Source organism: Geotrypetes seraphini, chromosome 1, assembly GCF_902459505.1.
Source record: "Geotrypetes seraphini chromosome 1, aGeoSer1.1, whole genome shotgun sequence".
NCBI classification, from domain to species: domain Eukaryota; kingdom Metazoa; phylum Chordata; class Amphibia; order Gymnophiona; family Dermophiidae; genus Geotrypetes; species Geotrypetes seraphini.
Window position 1 is genome coordinate 64,160,592 of NC_047084.1, and position 19,705 is coordinate 64,180,296.

Sequence of the window (19,705 nt, forward strand, 5' to 3'; positions counted from 1 at the left end):
ACTAGATAACCAAATCTCCAATCTACTGATAACGACACCAGACTACAAGACGTTCAGAAAAGAAATAAAAACTATACTCTTCAAGAAATTCCTGAAACAGCCCTAACTTCAAACTTACAGTCCTTCCCCCCTCCCTCTTCCTGCCACACAGAAACTACATAACCTACTCTTTACCTCTCTAGAAAGGACAAATGTTCTTCCATTGTAACCCTCTGGTTTTTTATCTCTTTTGTAATCCGCCTTGAACCGCAAGGTAATGGCGGAATAGAAATCTCTAATGTAATATAATGTAATATCTTTTATTTTTGGAAATGACCATTTCTAGATGTTTTTGTGCTCAGTGCATCTTTTAGGACAATTTTTTTGGGGGGGAAAAAAACCACATTCAAAAGCAAAATACACACAAACAAGCCATTGGGACATACAAGTAACCAGCATTTTAGCAGAGTGGCCACAGAGACATTTCAATAGAGCACAGGGGCACTCTAGGGGGTACTGCAGTCAACATCACATTAAAACGTCCCAAAAGCACGTCACTATAACCCAGTGGTCTCAAACTCAAATCCTTTGCGGGGCCACATTTTGGATTTGTAGGTACTTGGAGGGCCGCAGAAAAAATAGTTAATGTCTTATTAAAGAAATGACAATTTTGCATGAGGTAAAACTCTTTATAGTTTATAAAACTTTCCTTTAACAGTTAAAAGGAAAGATATATAAACTATAAAGAGTTTTACCTCATGCAAAATTGTCATTTCTTTAATAAGACATTAACTATTTTTTCTGCGGCCCTCCAAGTACTCTATTTTTTTCTGCAGCACTCACATTTAAAGTTCAATATCTTTTCTTTCTCAAAACTGGCACATTTCAATCACTAAATTGAAAATAAAATCATTTTCCTACCTTTGTTTGGTAATTTCATCAGTCTCTGGTTGCACTTTATTCTTCTGACTGTGCATCTAATACTTCTTCCCTTCTTTCAGCCTCCTGTATGCTTCCTCTCCTCCAGACCTCATTCCCTCCCCCAACTTTTTCTTTCTTTCTCTATGTCTGTCTTTCTCTGATTCCGTGCCCCATTTTTTGCTTTGTTTCTGGTTCCCTGTCCCCCTCCTTCTTTCTTTCTTCCTTCCTTCCTCCGTGCCCCATTTTTTTGCTTTTTTTTCTGGCTCCCTGTCCCCACCCCACCTTCTTTTTTTCTTTCTTCCTTCTTCCTGCCCTCCCCCATGCCACCGCCGCCGCGGAATAGGCTGCCGCCGCTGCCACTATCGGGAACAGGCCGAGATCTCCCTGCTTCTCTTCTGCACGGGGCCGACCAACTCTCGCTGCCCGACGTCAATTCTAACATCGGAAAGGACGTTCCGGGCAGCCAGGCAGCGATTGGCTAGCCAGAATGTCCTCTCGACATCAGAATTGACGTCGGGCCGCGAGAGTTGGTCGGCCCCACAGGGAGATCAAAGAACACGATGCCGGCCTGATCCCCGATGGCAGAAATGAGAAGGGAAGGGAAGCAGATTGGGCACCACTTCTCTAGACGAGCCGCGAGCCGCACTCTAGGGAGAACAGTGGACCGCCCCCCCCCCCCCCCCTTGGTATGCCACTGGAGCAGCAGCGTGTCTGGCCGGCTCGTTCGTTCAAAGCTGCGGGTGGTGGCTCCTTGTGAGATCCGTGCCTGTGTCTGAAGCCTCTCTGATGTTGTGACACCAGAGAGGCTTCCGATGCATGAGTGGATAGCGCAAGGAGCCGCCAATCCGCGGCTTTGAACGAATGAGCCGGCTGTTGCTCCAAAAAGAAGAGAATGATCGCCTCCAGACCGCGGGCCACAAATAAAACCTGGAGAGCCACATGCGGCCCACGGGCCACGTGTTTGAGACCGCTGCTATAACCTGTTTACATTGCATGATGAGCCCTCCAAAACCTACTGTACCTACATAAAGATGACATCTGCAGACATAGAGGCTATTGTGGTCTACAGGTAGGAACAGTAAGTTTTGAGTGGGCTTTGGAGGACATACCATACAATATAAGCAGATTATGGTGAGCTGGGACATTTTAATGTGATGTTCACTGCAGTATTCCCTAGAGTGCCCCCCTGCTCTGCTCAGATGTGTCTGTGTGCCTATCTGAAGCTGTCATACAGGCTGGAATGTGCTGTTTCTTTCACATCTTTGGGTGGTGGGAGTAAAGGGGGGGTTATGCCTTAATCCCTCCAGTAGTTATCTAGTTAGTTTGGGCACCTTTTTTGTCCCTTATTCGTTTTTAAAAAAGATCTAGCGAGTGGGCGTCCCTCCTTCAGATTTCGGGGGTGGGTGTCATGGGGTCCTCTTTTGCAGCTGGCTCAGCTGATCATGGCAGGGGTATTTCCCCCCCCCCCCCAATCAGCTCAGCTTTCAGGATTCCCCTGATGAAAAGTAGGCCAGTTCAAGACAGAAAAATCTGCAGGCAAAGTCATGGCAACTGTCTTCTGGGATGATGAAGGACTTTTGCTTCTGGTGTTCATGTCGCACAAGACAACCATAACCAGGGAGAGTTTCACCAACGCAGTGATCGCTTTGCAGGAGTCAATCAAGCAAAAAAGATGAGGAAAACTCATACCAGGCATGCTGCTTCTTCACGACAATGCGCCGGTGCACATGTCACAACAATCATAGGCTGCCATCTGAGAATGTGGGTTTCAGCTGAACCATCCACCCTACAGTCCTGACCTGGCTCCCTCGGATTATTTCCTGTTCTGAGTTTTGAAGAAATCTCTCCTTGGACAGTGGTTTTCAAGTGATGAAGATGTCAAGAAAGCTGTGATATATCCTGGTCTGAAAGTCAAACAGAAGAATTCATTTCAAAGGGGTTGAAGTCATTGCAGGAAAAGTGGAAGAAGTGTATGGAGCTATCAGCTCGCCTTAGGCATCTCTTAGGCATTCTGGAGACGTCCTTATACAGGTGAATGGAGCTTTTATTTTTGGGCTAAAGAGGACTCCAGGTTGATATTAAGGTCAAAATATGTATAATAATGCATTACTTAAGCAAAGCACATGAAAATAAAACAAAAAATTTTTGATAACTCTCTTCTTTCCTCCTGAGATAGATAAATGATTGAACGCCCCTCATAGCTAAACTAACCTCATATAGGGGTCCTTTTACCAAGACACGCTAGCCGATTTAGCGCACGCTAAATACTAACACGTCCATTAAATTCTATGGATGCATTAGCATTTAGCACGCGCTAAATTGGCTAGCACGCCTTAGTAAAAGGACCCCATAATACCATCCTCACTATGCCCAGTTAGCAATCTGGATTTTCAGTGCTGTTATCAGGATCGTGGCTGGCACTGAATATCCAGATCTAACTTTGCTAGCATCAACCAGCATTTAAACAAATGCTCACTGCTACCAGCTAAATTTTGCCCCCTTAGATTTTAGTATATATTAGCAGTTTTGATGGCTTAAGTCTCTTCCTCTTTCTCTTCTTCATTTTGCCTGGGAATATAAAGGGGAAGTAAAATGCACTGTGAAAATATGCTGGTAAAGTAATATTCTGGGTGAAAGGAAGCAGTGTTCCTTTTGAGAAGCTGGATAACCCCAGTTGCACTTCTCTTTCTTCTCTGCTTGTCTAGAATAATCACATGAAACAGAGCAGGCTGGAGATTTCATAACTTACAGTGCAAACTTTCCCATGGCATTGCTGTTGCAAATCAAAATTCATGATCTTAACCATTTTTGTATAGTTCATATTGAATGTCACACAAAAGTTCTATTGGGCAGAAATTTTTAAGAGATCCACAACACAAACAAACCTGATATGCTGTAGAGCAGTGGTCTCAAACTCCCGCAAGGTACTATTTTGAGGCCCTTGGTATTATAAAGAATGATTATTTATGGAAAATGTCCGGCGGTTGCGTCCAGCGGTCGCTGTAACCTCTCGAAAGCACTTTCCTACATCTGTACGCGATTGTGAGGTGGAGTCCAATCGTGTGCAGATGCAGGAAAGCGCTTGCATGAAGTTACAGCAGTGAGGCGGGCAATGTTCCAGAATGTAAGGTAACCATTGGAGGCAGGGCAGCTCCAAGCAGGAACAGGAACACACGTGAGAGCTGAAGACGGTTGTGGACGTGACGGCCGGACACTTAAGGCACAAGTTTTCCATAAAGAATCATCATATATAATAAAACGCTAAGCGCGCATGCGCACTCCTACCTGCGTGTTCTGTGATCCGTATGTCCGTGGCAGGCAGGAGTGCGCATGCACGCTTACAACCACCCCACACTCGCGGAACCCAAGGTAATGTTGTGCACTCTGGCCAACTCACTGACACTCCACGCCCGAACTGGAGGGGGAGGGAAATACCGCTGCTGTTTCACATACCCGATTCACTTAATTCACTGGTCTTCCTTGAATGGTTAAGAGTGGCGGCGGCTCCTCTCACGAGCCCCCAGCGCTGCTTTCAGCTCCTGCTGCATGGGGCCCCCGCTGTTCAGTCTAGGAACCAGTTGGGCCGAGCCAGCCGACAGTACCGGCGGGAGATACAAACTGCAGAAAAAGGAGGCGGGACTGGCGGCCTCACGCACGGCACGCATAGACGGCGCGGGGACCCAGTAAGAGGAGGCCAGCATCAGCGACCCGACTACTGCTGGATAAGAGACCAGGCCTTCTCCACCTGAAGCCCTACGCCCGCTGCTCACACATGCCCCTAAACTCCCACGCAGCCGACCTTGGAATCGCACACAGGAGCCCCACCCCGATTGGCTCCTCTAGGCCGACAATGTACACGGGGCTAAGAAGGCCGGCCGAAGCACCAGATCCGACGCTGCAAAAACGGGGGATCCTCTGCTGCACCAGTAACCCTGCATGCCGCTCCGAGGACCAGCAAGCCAACATAGAGGAAAGCCCCGAGCACCACCCATGGCACCCGACGTTCATAACCGGCCCTGCGTACTACACAGGGAAGTGGAGGGGGAGAGAATTCTGCTGCAGCACAGGGAAGGGGGGGAGAGGGATAGGGGGCCAGGGAGCGAACTTGCTTTGCTTGGGGGGAGGGGTGTGCTTGGGGGCAGGGGAATTTGCTTTGGGGGGAGACAGATTTTAAGCAGTTTAAAGGTGGCCAAGAGGTGCTGTGACCTTATTTTGGGCTGTATAATATGTGAAATACTAAAAAAAAAAACCAATATTAGTCACCCATAAAAGAGTTTTAAAAAATGCAAATCACTAATAATAAAACCCTAAGCGCACATGCACACTCCTACCAGCTTGATCCGTGATCAAACAAAGACAGGCAGGCAGACAGGGGGCCACGGAGAGAGACAGAGAGGCAGCGCACAAGAACGAAAGACAGCGGGCAGGGAGAGAGACAGAAAGAAAGGCAGACAGGGGGCCAAAGAGAGAGAAAGACAGACAGACAAAGGGAGCCAGGGAGAGAGATAGAAAGAAAGAAAGATAGACAGCGGAAAGGAGACAGACAGAAAGAAAGGAAGAAAGACAGGGGCAGGGAGAGAAACAGAAAGAAAGAAAGACAAACAGACATATATTCTAGCACCCATTAATGTAACGGCTTAAACACCACTTCTTTATAATACTGAAGGCCTCAAAATAGTTGGTCCAAAATCTTGTCTCTTGCAGTTGATACTTTGATAGTTTTTCACTTTCTGCATGTTGCACTGCTTTCAGCTGTGTATATCTGAAATATCAGAAGCAGTTAAAGAAAGATTTATAAACTATAACAAGTTTTACCTCATGCAAAGTTGTCTATTTTTTCTGCGGCCCTCCAAGTACCTACAAATCCAAAATGTGGCCCTGTAAAGGGTCTGAGTTTGAGACCGTTGCTGTAGAGTAACACTGTAGCTTAGGTATGAATTTTTTTTTTTACATGCATTAAGGGCTCCTTTTACAAAGTGTGCTAGCGTTTTTAGTGCACGCACATGATTAGTGCACGCTATAGCGTGTGCTAGCCTAAAAACTACCGCCTGCTTAAAAGGAGGCAGTAGTGGCTAGCGTGTACAGCATTTTAGCGTGCGCTAAAACCGCTAGCCTTTGTAAAAGGAGCCCTAAGTCAATTTATTTAAGGCAAAAAAGTTCTAACAAGCATTTTAAAAATGTTTTTTTAATGACTGTGTAAAAAAATTCCAACAATTTGGGGGAAAGCCCAAATGAACTGATATAGGACCAAATATTTTTGTCCTTAGCACAGCCCTATTTTTTTTTTTTTTTTTACATTTATAAATTGTTCAATACATATACAAAAGAAAAAAAGAAACCTCAACAATTACAAGTAGGCTGCATTACTAATCGATACGAAGCTCAGATTAGGCTAAAATTGAGAGCAATATGTATCTAAAATACTCCAACCTTTAGTAAATGAAGATAAATAATTGCATTTTAGTGCTATCATTTCTTCAGATTTTCTGTAGGCAAATAGGGGCAAATTCTGTAAAGGACGTCTGAAAGTTAGGTGTCGTGTAGACGTCCAGTGGGGAAATGCTGAGCGTGATTCTATAATGCATAGACGTATTATAGAGAATCGTGCTCAGCGAGTCTAGATGCATCTAAATAGTTAGACGTCCTTTACAGAATCACCTTTTAGGCGTCACATAGACATCTTTATAAAGTCTATAACGTTATCGTGTTTTAGTATTATGACATCATTAGAATGGCGATTTTATGCTGGTTTTCATTAAAAGTGTAGGCAAGAAATACTGGCACCACTTTTTTAAAATTATTTCTCTTCTGTTACAGCGAGCAGTGGGGAATTTGAACCAACAATGTTAGGGTGCTAATACTAGAGTTCTAACCACTATGCCACATACTCAGCCATTAAACTATGTCAATTCTAAAACTAGGTCTTTTGGGCTTTAGTTGGGTGCAAGTTTGGTGGACACGCCTTAGGCATCTCTTCGGCATTCTGGAGGCATCCTTATATAGGTGAATGGAGCTTTTATTTTTGGGCTAAAGAGGACTCCAGGTTGATATTAAGGTCAAAATATATATAATAATGCATTACTTAAGCAAAGCACATGAAAATATATATATATAGTATACAGTATATTGCATACTAAACTACTATTTTGGGGGTAAAGAGGACTCCTATTTGATAATGATAGAAAAATATGTTTAATAATACATTATTCAAGCATTAAGGGAAAAATGCTTGAGTACCTGAATAATTTGTAATCCACATAGAATTGTAGGATATGCAGAATATAAATGATAAAGAAAGCTCTAAAACTGGCCCAACATCCATGCTCAATCATGCTTCAGTTTCAGCTGAAAATGCCTGATCCCCACCTCTACCACTGCTAAAATGAGTCCTCCTGGGCCACCAGACCAGTCATCCACCCTTCACCACCACCCAAAGGCTCTTCCTGAGCCTACCTTTAAATTTTCTGATGGTCTAGTGGCCTCTTCTGGGTAGAAATGATCCCCATGGGCAGGAGTTACAGGGGATTGCTTCTGCTCTTGCCGGTTCCAATCTCAAAATGGCTGATGGGACCTCCCACGGTAGTCTCACAAGACTACCACATGATGTCATGGGAGCCATTTTGACTAAGGAACTAAAAGAAACAGGAGCAACTAAGGGTTGCTCCTGCCTGGAAGAGGCCACTGGACCACCAGGGCATTTAAAGGTAGGCCTGAGGAGAGCCTCTAAGTAGTGGGAGGCCGATAGGGGTTATGGTAAGGTGGGCCTGGGAGGATCCACTTGGACCTGCTGACTGAGAAGGGTGGGGTGGGAGAATTCCTGTTAGAAAGTCCCAACAAGGATCAAAGTTTTGGCAACAAAAGTTGCCTTCTTCAGGAGATAATTAATAAGCCATCTTGGGCTCGAGCTCTTGAAATCTTGCCTCTTTTTCCATCGAGCCATCAGTATGTGCTGTGCAGCTGCATGTACACATCCTCTCTCTCCCTCGAAGGAAGAACATGTACTTGGAGGCACACATGGTCATGCAAAAAGAGAACTCTTTTCTGTAGCTTCCCTCTCCTTTTTTCTTTCAATGCCACCTTTAATCAGCACAGAAAGTTACAGCAGTATTCTTCATTAACTGTTTGGCCCCTTGGAAGATAGTCATTCCAACACCTTCATGATCCCAAAACACTGTGGGTATGGCCTTTCCTGCTGACTTTTGTGTCTTGAATTTCCTTAGCCTTGGAAAACCTGAGTGCCGCCATTGTATGGACTGTTTTGTCTCAGGATCATAGTGGTTTAACCATGTTTCATCAACAGTAACTAGTCGTTCCAAAACGTTGGCACCAGCTCATTGAAAATGTTGCAAAATCAACTTGGAAGTGTCTACTTGGCGTCGTTTCTCATCAGCATTCAAACATTTGAGCACCTACATGACTGATAGCTTCTGTACACCCAGCTGCTCATGGATTATACACCCAGCACATTCCTTGGATATTTGTGCCTCAGCAATTGTTTTAGCCGATATTCGCCAATCTGCCAAAATCAGGTCATGAACCTTGCTGCATCTTTGGTCTCGAAATCTCCATGCTGAAAATTTGCACACCACTTCTTCACTGTGGAGTGTGATGGGCATTTGTCACTCAGTGTTTGTATCATACATTCATGGATTTCGTTTGGAGTTTTCTTCTGCAGGAATAGGAACTTCATGACGGCTTGGAATTCCACACTTGAAAATTCCACACTTTTCATTGACATGGTTCAATCAATGATCTGAAACAAGGTCAAAATATAGCATTACAATTCTGCAAATTGGCACTTTGCAAAATAAAATAACACTCTTTTCAGCTATAGTGGCAAAATAATGCTCAGAATTTAGGAAGTTGGTTGGGCTGAGAACTTATCAGCACCCCCGCATAAGATGCTTGAGCAACCGAGCATGCGATGGAAGGACGTTTCAGATGGTAGGAATCAGCAGCAGATGAGACTTGTTGCCAAATTAAAGGCAGACACAAATGACATCATTTAACAGTAGTTCATTGAAATCCCAAAGCAGCTTCTGCAGTTTTTTAATTACTGAATTTTTAAGTTTTTACATACTGATACTGGCATTTTATAGATGCTGTTCCATCTTGCTGGCACAGCTTGTTTAAGGCTCGAGCTTTCAGAGAAGGACACAATGACACAGGTTGACCCCATGGACATGGGCTCTGTCCCCATCCCCGCAGGTTCTATCCCCATCCCTGCCCTATCTTCACACCATTCCCATTCCCATGGGTTCTATCCCTGTTCCTATCAAATGGACTCTGTCCCTGCCCCGCCCCCGAGGATAAACATGTGCACTGAGAGATTGGCAGGAATTAAGAATGCTTTTCTAGAATTGTGGTTGCATTAGAAAAAAAAGATAGCGAGTCCAGTCAATCAGAGGTAGCTCCCTTTTTGAACCAGTGGAAGCCTCCCTATTCCCCTTGCTTTATCTAGGTAATTGCTTAGTTGCCTAGGAAATATATTTGTAGCATATAGCCCCAAAAATCACAAAATCACTCTCCTAAAAATGATCCAAACTGCTTATGACTGTAGTGATATCTTCATAGATTGTCAAAAATATGCTCAGAGACATGAAGGCAAAAACAAGGGACGAACCCCAAGAATATCGCCTCACCACCCCATCATTGCATATAATTTAACACACATCAAAAATTCTTTCTTTGCTGCAAACGCAGTCAAACATAAGGATATGCTTATTTAAATGATCATAACAAAGAGACTTATCTTTATTGAGGGTTCTTTTATTTAAAAAAAATTATTTATTCATTTTCAAATTTACAATAAGTGTAACAATATATTCAAACAAATTAACAATAAATATAACACTTAATAATCATCAATGGTACAAATAATATGCTCTTATTTCCCACCCTTTCTTATCATATAATCAATACCTTATACAATATGTAACAATAAATTTACCCTCCCCTCCCCCCCTCACAATCAAACTTGTAAATTTAAGGGAAAAAATAAAATAAAATGTCATCTAATCGGTACAATACTTTGTAAATGGCTCCCACACATGGTTCTTATTTTATAGCACATACATTTTCCAAGCCATAACTAAAGACAAACTATTTGTAGAGAGCTTGCATGAACTGCGAAGTCTTTATGGTGTTATTTCATAGTTTCCCCATTCAGTTGTTTTGTTTTCTAGTTCCTTGTTTTTTATGGTCCTCTCAGATTAAACGTTTCATTGTTCCCCCAGTGGCAAGCTGCCACCGGGGCTTTCGGTCATACATATTTGCAGGATGCACTCTATTTTCTCATTATCAGTCCATTATCCTTTTGCTTAAAAAAAATCAATGCCACTGCAGTGTATAAGTCAGAAGCCCGAACAGACAGGCTTTCACTACAGGATTTTGAATTAAGAAAAATGAAAACAACCTTTCCCAGACTCTTCGTTTTGTCAGCAAAGTCGAAGGATGTGGGAAGCAAAGAAAAACCACCAGTGAAATGAAAACTCCCTATGGATCGAAAATGTGAGTAGAAAGCCATGTTATTAAAAAAAAAAAAAAAGACAGTGTTTTTTGCATGGTCATTGAGAGTAAAACTGGAAAGTATTTGCTAGTCTAGGCAAAATTACTTTTGTTAATTTCGGTTTGAAGATGTCATGGAAGAAATAAGTATAACAGGAGAAGGAGAGTTACCTAGTTGTTACTGTACTTAGCTTGATTGGGAATGTGTTATACAGTAGTGTTTGTAAGACTGCGGGTCATTTGCCAAGCATATGTTTTGGATTAAAGAGCCTTTAAAGCAGTTCCTGAAGGTTCTTCTCAATAAGGAGTCCTGCTATGGGCAACCAAAGGGGCACCTTACTTACGTACCAAGGAGATGATTTTCAAATCATCCACATTGGGACAAAGACCACATATCCTTTTTACTCGTAAGATCTGCGCCAGTTCTAAAAGCAAAAGTACCTTCACTTTGAAACTGACCAAGGGAGGAAAGTTTGCTTGCACCTGCTGTTGCTGCAGGCAGAATTTTGCAGGGAAAATACACGTAAAGATTTGAAAATGCTATCCACACACATTCTTTCTTTCCCCAACCTAAAGCCAGCCCCAGGAATGCCTCCTTTCACTACAGGTACAAGAGCACGTACATGCAGATTAATGCAGGCAAGGAGCTTTGCACTCACATAAAGTGCTTTGAAAATTGTGCTGAAGTAGACCCCGGCATAAGTAATTTGATTTTTTTTGTTTTCATCATTACAGAGAAGACAATATGACTTTGTACATAGACTAAAAACAGGGCAAACTCACAAAGATGTTTTATTTTCCTTTTTTATCAATCATACTGGATAAGAACATATGACTATGAGTTGCCATACCGGGTGAGATCAAAGGTCCATCTAGCCCAGTGTCCTTTTCCAACAGCCTTCAATCCAGGTCAGAAATACTTGGCGAGACCCCGAAAAGTAGAAAGATTCCATTCTGCTTAACCCCAGGGATAAGTAGTGACTTTGCCGGGTTTTGAAAAGCCGTCCGAATGCCCAGACATGCCCTCTAAAAAGAGGACGTCCAAGTAAATCTGAACATCTGGTGACCCTACCACCCAGTTGTTGGGTTTTTTTCCAAGATGGCGACTGGTTAGGCTGTGAGTTGTGGTACCTACTGCTTTTTTTGGGAGGAGGGGTTGTTGTTGTTTTGTATTTGTTTTATTTTCTGGGTTTTTTTTTAATCTTTTCTTTTTTTAACTCTCTAGGTTAATTATTCCTTTTAATTTTATCTGATTCGTTATTCATATTTAATCATTTTTTTTCCTTCTAACTAAAACTCCCTTGCTTGGCCATTAACGGCAGAATTATACCTCTGTCTGCCTGGTGCAGTGCGGTATTTTCTGCAGTAATTCTAAGAAAATTAGAATGTGCAGTGTGCGGTGTGCCAGGGGCTCTTCAGATTGCTGCCGCTTCCACCCTGCTGATGGACGCTCCTCGGCTGCACGGCTTTGGGCCATGTCCTTCATGTTGGGGTGAAGTCTGCTTCAGGCCTTCAGTCACCTTCGAGTCATTGCGGCCCCTGTCTGTCTGGGCCTGAATGGCAACAGCGAGGGATCAGTGCGAGGACAGGAGATCGCTGCTTTTCCCATATGCTAATCACAACATCTAACCCTGCACACATGGATGGGATCTGCTTCGGTGGCCCATTGGCCTGTCCCAGAGCCAGAGGATCAGGTACTGGAGTTGTGGCCAGACCTCAGGTCAGGAAATCATATGGTGCAACTGATATCAGAGAGGCTGTGGAGGAGAGAGCCCGCAGATGCTTGCGCTGCTCCCTTGTGGTCGGTGGATCTTCTATGGCAGGGGTGTCCAATGTCGGTCCTCGAGGGCCGCAATCCAGTCGGGTTTTCAGGATTTCCCCAATGAATATGCATTGAAAGCAGTGCATGCATATAGATCTCATGCATATTCATTGGGGAAATCCTGAAAACCCAACTGGATTGCGGCCCTCGAGGACCAACATTGGACACCCCTGTTCTATGGCCTGCCTCCTCCCTTCTACCTGCAGTCTTTGGCCGTTGGCCCCCTCCTGCAGTTGGGATCCTGAGATCGTTTTCGTGCAGTGATAGATTAACACTGAGGGATCATCTCGGTCATTGTATCCTGCTGTTGCCTTACATAGAACTGAGCCCAATTGGACTTCTATTTTACTTCAGTTTAATTTTCTCTTACATTTTGCTTTTCCTTCCCATTCCATTTTTTTCTTTCTTATATTGAGTTTTTAATATTATTGTCTTCTTTCTATTACATGTATATAGTTCCTACCATCACGTATAGACTGCTCAGCATAGATTGTGATCCTGTCTGGGACAGATAGGGAATATTTATGTGCCTTAATATTATAGTACGGTTTAATCTATCTTTAATGCTAACAATTTTCCTTGATGTATTCTTTTTTGTACATCACCTAGAATTGCAAGGAATTTGCGCGGTTTGAGTTCTGTCAGTACCCTGTGATGTATACCATCTAGTCCAGGTGATTTATCACTTTCTAACTTGTCAATTTCTGGTTCAGGTAGTTTCAAGTTTCAAGTTTATTAGCATTTGATGAATCGCTTATAAAAATATCTAAGCGATTTAAAGTTTAAAAGCCACTAGGTGGTGGTTTCACATACAATCTAGACAAATTAGACAAAAGACAAACAATATAAAGCAGTATAACAGTTGGAACAAAAGAAAGAAAAAAAACGGCCATTATAAATCCATTAATTTTAAGATAAATTAGGATAGGGACTGACATGAATGGGCAGGAAAGGAGGGAAAAGTTACAATATCTTTATCTGTTGAAATTTACATAAAAGGGAAAGCACAATAGGGGACAGAGAGAGTTGTTAAGTTTGATGGTCGTGATAAAACGTAAAAAATTTAAGTGTGTTATGTCACGTATCAAATGCATCTTGAAATAGAAAAGTTTTTAAAAAATTTTTAAACGATAATAGGTCTTTTTCATTTCTTATATAGTTTGGTAGGGAGTTCCATAATGTAGGGGCCATAATGGAAAATATGTCATTTCTTCTAGTGCCGATAATTTTTAGGGAGGGAATAGATAGTAAGTTTGAGAATGATGATCGTAGGGAACGTGCGGAGTTATATGGAATAATCATTTTTGAGATAAATTGCGGTTCATTGAAGGTCAATGTTTTATATACCAAAAGTATAATTTTGAAAGTAATACGGTGGGAAATGGGTAGCCAGTGTGATTTAATCAGTAATGGAGTGATGTGATCATATTTTTTCGCTTTATGGATTAACTTTATTGCAGTATTTTGGATAATCTGAAGTCATTTTTTTTCTTTCTGAGTTATGTTAATAAAGAGAGAATTACAATAATCAATTTTAGATATGATAAGAGAATGGACCAGAATGTTGATTGATTTGGAATCAAGGAAGGTGGAAATAGAACGAATAAGACGTAGTCTGTAAAAGCAAGATTTAACTACTTCACTAATATGATTGTGAAATGATAAGTCTACGTCAATTATTACTCCAAGAATTTTCAGTTTGGATACAGATTCTAGAGGGGTATTGTAAAGTAAAAAACATGGTTTTTGATTTTTGAATGTTCAATGCTAATTTGTTACAACTTAACCAGTTTTTTATTAGTTCTAGTTTTTCATTAATAGCTTTTATTTCTTCATCTTTTTCTGGGTCAAAGGGGTGTGTGAGTTGAATATCGTCTGCATAGGAGAAAGTTGTAAAGCCTAGTGATTGCGAAATGGTTAGAAGAGGTGATAAGAAAATGTTAAATAAGAGAGGTGATAGTATTGATCCTTGAGGCACCCCGTAGGTTGTGGAGTAATTTGAAGAATAGGTGTCATTGAACTTGACTCGGGAAGTACGGTCCGATAAAAAAGAAGTTAACCACTGTAAGACTTGACCGCCTATGCCTAATGATTGCATCCGATTTAATAAAAGTTTGTGATCAATTGTATCGAATACAGCTGATAAATCTAATGAGAAAAGGGCAACGGATTTGTGATGGTCAAGATAATAATGGATATTTGTTACAAGACCGATCATCGAGTATTCTGTGCTATGATGTTTTCGAAAACCCATTTGATTAGGGTGGAGGGCGTTCGAAGATTCAATAAAATCTGAGAGTTGCTCGAAGACTAGTTTTTCGGATAGTTTCATTAGAAAAGGTAGATTAGAGATAGGGCGGTAATTAGAAGTGTCGTCTTGACTAATTTTAAAATTTTTTATTATTGGTGTAACAATTGATGTTTTCCAAGGGATAGGAACAGTTGCAGAAAGAAAACTGTTTTGGATAAGCGAGAGAATAAAAGGACCGAGATAATGAAATAACTTTTTTAGATAAAATGGAGGGATAATTTCTAATGGAGAACCTTTTAAATTAATTGTTTTAAGATGTCTTTCTATTTCTCCTAAGGTTGGTGTTTTGAAGTTAATGCATTTAGCTGTTGGAATACTGTTGTTTGTGTCCTCCGATGCAAGTATAACTGGTGTATTACTGGCGAAGTTTTGTCTAATGGTAGCAATCTTTTGACAGAAATAGTCTGCTATTTCCTGTGCTGTTAGAATTGATTTATGATTAGAGGTTTTAGATTTTGTTTCTGAGTTGATGGATTTTAAAATTTTAAATAGGATCGAAGTATTTTTTGCTTTTTGAATTTTGTTGATATAATATGATTTTTTTGCCTGGGAAATTTTGCTTTTATAAAGAGAAGCATTGTCATTGAATTGTTGAAGATTAAATGGAGTTTTGGAGGAGCGCCATTTCCTTTCTGAGGCGCGAAGTTGTGTTTTTAATAATGATAAGTCTTTGGAGTACCAAGGGTTTTTTAGTTTGCGCATAGATATAGTTTTAGAGATTAAGGGTATTTTAGTGTTTATGATAGATTCAAGGGTTGAGTTCCAGAATTGAAGTTGTTCTTCTATGTTATTAAAATTAGGAAAGGTCGTGGAAGGGCTAAAAAACGGTGAGATGTCTGAAATTTCTAATTTAGAATAGTCTCTATATGAGATTTTTTTTAGCTTCAGAAAAAAGATTTGAAGGTAAAGATTCCGCAAAGTAGAAGTTAAGCGAGATTAGATTATGGTCAGACCATGGAACTGGGAGGATGTTTGGAACTGAGTGAGAAATAGTTTGAGATGTGGGTGTTAGAATCATGTCTAGAATATGTTGGGCTAGGTGAGTAGGTTCTTGAATCACTGTTTGCATATCTAATTCTTTAAGTAGGTTTAAAGTATCCGAGGTATTTGGATTATTAAGATTGTCAAAGTGAATATTGAAGTCTCCCAGTATAATTGGGCAGTGTGAAGTTGAACAGAAGTCGAAAAGCAAGTTATGGAAAGAAGTTAATTTTGAATGATCTATGGGGGGAGGGATATAAAGTAAAAGAAGATCGTTTTTTTGTTTTAAGTTGATTTTGATGTGAAGGAATTCAATTATGGAATTATTTATAGATTGGTCATGTAATTTAATTAGGTTTTTGAGAAAAATTATGGCTAGGCCTCCACCTTTACGGTTATGGCGGTGGTTCCATATGTAGTCGTAATTGGGGGGGCAACAAAAGGAAAGGTAAGCTTCCTCACCTTCCGAGAGCCAGGTTTCGGTGATACAAAGGATGTGTAGATTTTGCTGGAGAATAATATCTTTTAATAGATGATGTTTACTTTTAAGAGATCTTGAGTTAATTAGACCTAGTTTTAGGGTCGAAGAATAAGAGGTGGAAAGTGGTTGCATCGACAAGGATGTTTTTGATATTGAATCATTTGGTTGAAGGGTGGAGATGGGTATAGATAAAAATGTATTTAGTGAGTTTCTTGGGGATCTGTAAGAGGGAGGTCTATGACCTAACTGAACTGGGATATTCTTGTGAGTAGAAGCTATAGTTATGTCACTCCTAGTAAACATGATTTGGAAATGAACTAAAAAGATAAGAATGTAAAAAAGTAGGTAAATCAATCGTGTTATGTTAAACTTAAGTGACATTAAAAGAGTGGTGATAAAATGTATGGTAAGAACGCACTCAGGAGGCAAACGAAGGAGCGAACTAAGGAGCAGGTCCTGCTCCTTTTGCGCGCTCCTTCGGCATGCGCCGCAGAGAGTCCTGTTTTATAGGACATGCGCTGACCTGATTAGGGGAGGAGTCCGGCGGGCCGCCGCTTTGCGGCGGCAGAGGAGAGAAAAGCAAGTTGGCTAAAAAAAGTAAAAGCAGTACAAACAGTAAGTACAAATTAAAACAGGTAAAAAAACTTATTAAAACAATAAGACCAATAAGTAGTGAGCTTGGTGGCTAGGTGAGCAGAGGTACATATTCTTCCATAAAGATCGCTCTGAATTAACTCCCGTCATTAGTAGCAGTATAGAAGCTTCCAATAAACAATCTTTCTTTCTGTTTTGTTTTTTTTACCAGAAATTACATTGCCTCCCAATACAAGCCAGGGTATTATTCAAATTGGGATGTGTTTGTTATAAGATCATGTTTGATTTAGTTCCTTCTTAATTATATGCTCATCTTTCATTTTCTTTACCAACATGATCTTTGCAAAATATTACTAATTTTGTTTTTCCGTCTGTAAAGAAATGCAAGTATAAAAGATATGTAACCAATCTACTTTCCTACCAAGTGGCCAAATGGGAGTCTATAATTCGACCGTTAATTTCACTATCATTATCTTACACGCATTTTACAAAAAATGATTATTGTATGGTTTTAATTGATTGTAAATGTAACAGTTAATGTGCTGATTTTATCTTTTGTAAATCTCATATTACTGTGAGGTATTTACGATTCATAAATAAAGTTTTATATTATGTTTTTATGAAGTTCACAACAGTGCCCTCTAAGGTGCCCCACTACTGTATTGGGATGTCTATGTGGCCAGTCCATTACAATGCTGACCCTTCCCATGTCTAAATGGTGCCTATTTTGATGTTTCTAACTTGAACTTATTTTTGTCAAAAATGGTGAATAAAGTTAGATGTCCTGGCGGTCTAGATGTTTTGGCGTCCAAGAGGTCCAAGTAGGGGGATTTTTAAAAAAATATATTTGGACATCCCATTAGAAAATGGCTGTTTCTCTGCCTCCGACTTTGGATGTTTTGTGGGAAATGTCCAAAGTCGAACTTAGATGTCCTATTGAAAATGGTCCTCCATGTGACTTCATAAAATAGCACCCAAGTAGGCAGCTACTTGTCCTCTTAAATTGGTGCCTTATTACAAAATTATCTTTAGTCTGTCACTGTTTCAGGGCATACTCTCTAGATCAGGGGTGTCAAAGTCCCTCCTCGAGGGCCGCAATCCAGTCAGGTTTTCAGGATTTCCCTAATGAATATGCATGAGATCTATTAGCATACAATGAAAGCAGTGCATGCAAATAGATCTCATGCATATTCATTGGGGAAATCCTAAAAACCCGACTGGATTGCAGCCCTCAAGGAGGGACTTTGATACCCCTAGTCTAGATAATATTGCATCCCCAATGGTCATTACACTACGGAGCGCATAATCAAAATGGAAATACGTCTAAAAACCAGCATAAATCGGCACTTGGATGATCTGTAATACAAGTCGTCCAAGTGTCGATAAGCGAACCGGGTTTTAGACATATCTCAAAACGACTTAGGCCCTTTCAATGCTGCTGTACGCCCAGAGCTAAAAGGGGCATTTTAGAAGGAGTGGTGAGGATAGAATCTGGCGGGACGTGGGCCGGCCTAGACTTAACCAAAAGTGTAACAAGACTGCCTAGACGGAAATTGTGCGTATGTGACTTAGGCCATGTAAAGCCAGGTCTAAGTGCCCAGGTCTCCAAAGTGAGCAGATAACCACTGTAGACACAAAGTACAGACCCCCATACACTCCCCCAGTGATCATTGACCCCCCCCCCCACCTCCATTAAAAATGGAATAAAAAATTTACACATCTGCCTCCAGAACATCAGCAGCTGGCATAGGAAAGCCTAGTAGAGCACCACAGAGGTGGCTTAAGTAGTCTGGGGGGTGGACTAGTGACCCATAGAGAGGAGAACCCAGACCCATAAGCTACTCTAACCACTGCATTCATGGTGAAACATGTGCACCCCCCAAAAAACCCCAAACCCTGCTGTACTGCCATATAGATGCCACCTGCAGCCATAAGGGCTATTGGGGTTGTAAACAGGTGGTTCTAGTAGGTTTTGGGGGTATTTGAGGGGGCTCACCATGACTTATAAGGGAGTTGTGGTGAGATGTTTATGTGGCACCCATTTTGTGAAGTTCGCAGCAGTGCCCTGTAAGGTGCCCTTCTACTATGTTGCCATGTCTGGGTGTCTAGTCCATCACTTTGTTGGTCCCTCCCACATCCAAAAAGTCTTGTTTTAGGCGTTTTTGACTTGGACAATATTTTGGACGAGAATGCAGTATAAAGATAGACGACTTAGCGGTCTGTCCGATCAAACTGCTGGACATATAGACAATTTTTGGAAAAAAAAAATTTTTGACATATTTTTTGAGAATGGACTTTAGACACTGCCGACTCTGAGCGACTAGCAACTTATGCTCAAAACGGACTTAGACGTATCGTTTGATTATGCCTCTCCACGTTTCAATTTTTCCTACCCGATTTACCTGATGAAGCAAATACTGTATACTCTAAGGGCTCCTTTTACTAAGGTACGCTAGCAGTTTTAGCGCACGCTACACGCTAACTCCTCCATAGAGCTTGCGTTAGTATTTTTCATTTAGCGCATGGTTTGCATGCGATAATATTGTGCGCGCGCTAAAAACGCTAGCGCTCCATAATAAAAGGAGCCCTAAGTCTTTAATGAACCAGGGTAGTTATTTCCTACAATAAGTAATTAGAAAAGATATCAATTTTACATGAAGAAATTTTTGATTTTTTAAAATTGTTTCTTAGATGGCATACCTCTCCAAGTTTCCAAGTTTTATTAGTGCTTGATAAATCGCTTATTAAATACCTAAGCGATGTACAATTCAAGTAAAATAGAAATAGAAATACACTGACCTTTAAATTTAAAAAAAAAAAAAAAACAGACTGGGTTAACACACATGAAACAAGAGGGTAGAGGGGGAAAGTTACAATATATTTGTAGAAGAAAATATACGTTAAAGGGAAAAATAACTCAGGGAAGGGAAAAAAGCAAAATTATGGGATATTAAACCTAGCGTTAAAAAAAAAAAATTTGTAAATCTGAGAGTCATATGTTAAAAGCATCCTTGAAAAAATAGGTTTTTAAAGCTCTTTTAAAAGAAATGAGGTCCTTTATGTCTCTAATGTACTGAGGTATAGAGTTCCATAAGGTAGGGGCGATAAT

At 41.0% G+C, this 19,705-nt stretch overlaps 1 protein-coding gene across 11 annotated transcripts in view; it reads left to right on the forward strand.

Annotated features, from left to right (window-relative positions):
• The window catches only part of FYB1 (FYN binding protein 1), a 223,014-nt gene that overhangs the window by 33,071 nt on the left and 170,238 nt on the right, over positions 1-19,705 (forward strand). Inside the window, exon 1 of one of the 11 annotated variants that reach the window (XM_033932451.1) lies at positions 10,148-10,410. The exons of the other annotated variants lie outside the window; for them this stretch is intronic. The gene's annotated coding sequence lies outside the window, so the exon portion shown is untranslated. Of the gene's footprint in view, positions 1-10,147; positions 10,411-19,705 lie in introns of those variants that run through there. 11 annotated transcript variants of the gene reach the window in all.